This window comes from Sitophilus oryzae, unplaced genomic scaffold (genome assembly GCF_002938485.1).
Source record: "Sitophilus oryzae breed Bouriz unplaced genomic scaffold, Soryzae_2.0 scaffold_1389_pilon_pilon, whole genome shotgun sequence".
NCBI lineage: Eukaryota > Metazoa > Arthropoda > Insecta > Coleoptera > Curculionidae > Sitophilus > Sitophilus oryzae.
The window spans coordinates 3266363-3271814 of record NW_022146047.1 but is presented as its reverse complement, the minus strand read 5'-3'; the positions used below and the strand labels follow the sequence as shown (position 1 = coordinate 3271814).

At 31.0% G+C, this 5452-nt stretch overlaps 1 long non-coding RNA gene across 1 annotated transcript; it reads left to right on the top strand.

Moving 5' to 3' along the window:
• Positions 1–3083: 3083 nt before the first annotated feature.
• On the top strand, positions 3084–5143 carry LOC115875544. Its single transcript, XR_004049020.1, has 2 exons — positions 3084–3171; positions 4785–5143. It is a non-coding gene; the product is annotated as an uncharacterized LOC115875544 (long non-coding RNA).
• The last annotated feature ends 309 nt before the right edge of the window (positions 5144–5452 follow it).

Here is a 5452-nt window from a genome sequence, read left to right as displayed (position 1 = left end):
AGAGAACTTGCAAACTGATCCTCTTGAAAGTAGGTTTGGAAAATATAGACAGTTAGCTGGGAGTCAGTACAATATTTGTGTTCGACATTTATATGAAGGCGAAAAGAAACTTAGGAATCAGTCATTTATGCCCTAAAATCTACTTGTTTTGGTTCTATAAAAATCGATACTTTTTATGATTTTATTATGACAATACCTTGTCTGAAGAAATACCACGCGATATAAGTATCATCGAATCAGATTGGTTTAACATCTACATTGCTATTTCTGAACAAGTGTGAAGGAAGAAAGGCCTGTTATTGCTTATTTAGGAGGATATTGCTGTTATATTATATTGTCTTAAAGGAAATTAAATGCGATACATGTAAGAATAATTGAACAAAATTCACTTCTAAAAACATTACTAAAGGCAGTCTTGGGTTTCAAAAAGATGAAATAACTAATATACTTATTTGAATATATAATTTTTAACAAAGTTTTGCAAAGCCATGAGGAGTTTCTCAAAATTCACAATAAAAAAATATTTTTATCAAAAATATCTTTGGATTACATTAAAAGTAATAACACCATTATTAAAATTTCCGCAATGTACTATTTATAATGCTAAATTATTGTAAAAATTGTCATAAATTCTATTAGAAATACACGTCTGAAGAACTACTGTTGTAAAAAAAATGATAGACTTGGAAAAGGAAATAAAAGAAACTTAGACACATTTACAGCATAAATAAATACAATGACGATGGATAATGTGAGATGGGATATCAATCTGGTGTTTTTTAAATTTTATGTTTAATTATTATTTATTAAAAATGCGGTGCAATTAAAGTTTATATCCATTAGATACGTATAAAGTGTATCAATTGCAATCAAATTTTAGGCCTCCAGTTGATGACGTCACGAATAAGCTGTCCGGCCTTGTTATTACGGTGGTTACGATCAAATCCCTCAAGTGGTAATGGGCAGGATACCTGGCAAGAAGGACAACAGATGGACCACAAAAATTACAGCATGGTACCCACGAGGAATTAAGAGACCTAGAGAAAGACCTGAGATGGAACCATGATATTAGGAAATTAGCAGGGGAACAATAGACAAAAATGGGCCCAACTGCAAAGAGAGTATCTAAATATGTGAGGGAGGCTATACCATAATTGGAAATGGTTGAATAAGCTGAGAATGATGTTGATGATATCAGAGCCAGTGGAAATATACCATCACCAAGAACTATACGAATAGCTTAATTCTTGATAATAGTATATTTCCACTGGTTTTAATATACTGTATTTACTGGGTTTTGCTCCTACGATATGTCAGACCAGGATTCAGAGAGAGAAGAGAGATTAGAAAATATCTGAAATCTTATTCGTGATAACATAAGTAGAATACACCTATTGATTGCCAGATCCAATTAATAGAATAAAAAAGTATTCCATTACTTTGGGAGAAAAAAACTAAAGCACAGACATACATCAAATAAATAAACTTATCAATCGATATCGCCTTTCTCATTACATATTGATTCAACAAACCGAACTATATGTCTACGTCCTCGACTAGCGATATTCAAATATTTACTCGAGCTGGACCTTGGTTTTCAGTAAAAAATATCTCCCGGATCGTTTTTCGACACGCTTGTAAATAATGAAATTGTTTCATATGGTTCGGTATATGGTTTGTGTGATAGGGGGGCATGGTGTATGTCACTGTAGAAAATTGAGAGTATGAACTTTGATTTTGTTGAAATAATGGAAAGTTATTTTTTATAAAATTAATGATACACAAAGCTATTATAATATTTCGCAAAATATCACAATCATACTGCTCAATTATTATACCTATGTACAGAACACATCCAATTTCTTTACAGATTCTCCCTTACAGACGATCAAGTCGTATTAGCACAAGACTTTTACGACCTTGAGTTCATGCTAAGACGGCTTTATGAAGTATATTCCCAATATTTGGCAGTTAACACCCATGCTAAGTCAGATTACAGCCAATCAAGTTTGAAATATCTGGGTGCCTGGGTGCAATAATAAATAGAGAGAGGCTAGACGCAGAAGAAGTGAAGACCCGAATTCAAAAAAGTAAGAAAGTCATAGGATGCCTTTGGTGGGACCGACATATCTCAATAGAAACCAAAAAACGCGTGGGTCGAACATTGGTGGAGTCAGTACTGTTATTCGGGTCCGAACTGTGATACTGTTATCCGGTACTAAACTCTGATCTTTGGTGACAACGGCAGAAATGGACTACCTGAGAAGAAGTGCTGGAATCACTAGGCCTGGACCGACGAACAAATGAACATGTCCACCAGGTAATGAAGGCAGAAGAAATGATTATTCAGCGTGCAGAGAAGCCTGAAATAGTTTGGTCGTGTATTAAGACGCCATCAAAGAGATGGCAAAAAAAGCATTCGAATGGACAGCCCAAGATGGAAGGAAAAGTGTACCGCAATATATGCGAGGAAGATGCTCTTAATAAAGAGGCTTGGCGTGAAGAAGCTTGGAGACGGCAACGCAGCTGACACTGTAGCTTAGTGTACATGTTTTTAATCTAAGGGGCCCGTACATAGACTTAGAATAAAATATAGACTACACTATTTACATTTAAGCGCGGTCCAATATTAATTTTGTAAACATGTTTACTCCCTGGGTGCAGCTGACCTCGGCCGTCTGGAGTCTTTCGCCTCCAGCCTATGTTGTCACGTCTAAAATATTATTAATATTTTTTTGTTGTTATACACATATATTGAGATATTAAAACTGTATTTTAATAAAGTAGTGTTTAATAGTAGAAAGATGTATTAAATAGTCCCTATACTACTAAATTATAAGTCGGAGACTATTTAAAAATGACAAATTCTTTACAATTTGGCAACACCCATCAATCGCCGGGTCGCCTGTTCATTCTTTATTCTCTCGTAGTAGAGCCATAGTAGAGTAAAGCACGTGTCGTAAAACCTTGTTGTCACAGTTTCTCCATGGCTATTTTATTGTTTTTATTGGATGTTTTGATTTTGTATTTTTTGGATTCGATTTTCTTAGTGTGTAGTGTCGGTTTAGTGTTTATTTTGATTACTTTTATTTAAAAACTATAAAACATGGTTCGTCAGTGCCAAATTTGTAAGAAATTGGACTATTTAAGTCCTGGAACAACATTCCACAGGTAAGTCAAATTTACTATTTTGGCGTCAGTGGCGTTGTAGAAAGGCGCTTATTTAGATAATAATTTAGTAAATTATAAACCCTGGAAAATCTGTATTTTTTATATTTATCATTTACGTAAAGGTTCTTACTAACCTCGTTATTAATATAACGAGTAGATACATTATTAAGTACATAAGAAGTAGACACATTATTTTCTTGGGCATTGGTTAATTTAATGCTTTTTTTTATGAAAAATGTGTTTCTTTTTATTCTAAAACCATCCTTAGAATCTAAAATAACATACAGGAATTCCAGAATGATATTCCATTATGAAACAACAATTTTTAAGGCTTATTATAAACTATAAACAATCGAGAAAGTCGAAAAAATTACAAGCTACCAAACATTTTAAAATACCAAACATTCCTTATTTTTTTTCAAGACTAAAATATTTTACAAACATTACTTTTTCCCTATAGTTTCACATCAGGTATAGAAATAACTACGTTTTTATGATAGGGTCACCATTATGATAACAAAAATGACGAACAATGGTCCAGAAATGTAAACAAGTACATATTTTTTGTAAATATTTTTCTTACCGCTTGCATTTTTGTCCATTATTATTTCACAAATTATACAGGGTTATGTAAACCAGGTAGATATTTCGTTTTTTTTATATTAAACAAAGATAAAATAAATATGCCATTTTAAAATTTATCCAGTACTTACCTAGAGTTTTTTCTTTTTTTTTCTCGACTGTTAATCTATTATTAATTTGTAATACCGTATGATCGAAAAAAACGGCGTCCAGTTGGCTTGGAAAAAACCATCGATACATACTCCATATAATTTTACATATAAAATGACAGCGATCTTCATTTCATAGCCATCGCTGACGCCGTTTTTTTTCGATTATAAGGTATAATTTTCATTTTTTCTTTTATAATGTAATATCACTTAAGTAATATCACATATAATCTGAAGATAGTTTTAGAATTAACCAAAACGTAAATCTTTAATAAAACAATCTGTTATTATTTGCCATATATGTATGTATCCAAGAAAATAATTTACATATTATTATTATATGTTTTACTGTTTTTTATCTTTATTTGAAACTCAGAAATGTTGCATTGGCTTTCTAAAAAAATGAACTTGTAAGTTTTTAAAATGCTTCGTTTCGGAGATACAGGGTGTAGAAGTTTCATTTTTATTTCGATTTTTTTCCAAATAATTTCTGAAGTGACGTCAATATTTGGACGAAAATTGGCGTTTGGGAGTTTTTTGACATGAAAAATTAGATTTAGATGTCAATTTGACTTTTACTAATAGGGGGCGCCACCTACATATTTTTTAAGTTATTTGAAGAGTAATACTTTTTGTCTGTATCTATATAAAACTACTGAGAAAAATTTACATTTCCAACGTTTTTTACTTAATAAGGTCTCTTGTTGACACTCGCCACAAGTATAGTTCTCAAGATATTTGGAAACGAATTAATCAATACATTCTTCATAAATTATTTGGAAAAAAGCGAAATAAAAATGAAATTTCTACACTCTGTATCTCTGAAACGAAGCATTTTAGGACATAAATTTATACTATTTTTTTTACTGATTTTATTTGCAGATTATGCTGCCAAAGTTTCCTGAATACAATTCCGACCACTCTGTATATCAAGATATCCCCCATTACGTACTAGTTTTTCTTAATAATTTTCTATACATTTTCCAACGCCAAGATGTACCAAGCGCATACAAATACATCAAGCTTCAAACAAGCTTGCACGTTGACAGTAATACCTACAGTAATATTGTATTATATTAATGTAATATTTTTGAACCAATGTTCAATATTACTGTAGTAATACTGTTTATACTCATGCCTTTTATATTTGTTTGAATTTGGTGCATATTTCCATTGAATAAAGTATAGTCACCATTACCATTATTATACTTACTCTATAATAAAGACAGTAACGAGTTAAATAAATGTAGTTTTCATTTTATTCACTTCCTAAAAGCTTGCTTTAATGGAACAGATTCCTGTTTTTTCTAATTTACATAATAAGACATCACTTTTACCGGAAAAAAAAATTAAACAATTATAAAGTTTTTTCTCTTTCTGTTCTATTATATCTATAGAATAGATCCTGTTTTGATTAATATTAGAGTTGTAAATGTTTGACTAAAATTAATATTTTATTAAATTAATAATTTATCATCAATTTCAAAAATTAAATAATTTCGATTATTAAAATTTCTTCTATAACACGTACTTTATTATTTTTATCGTTT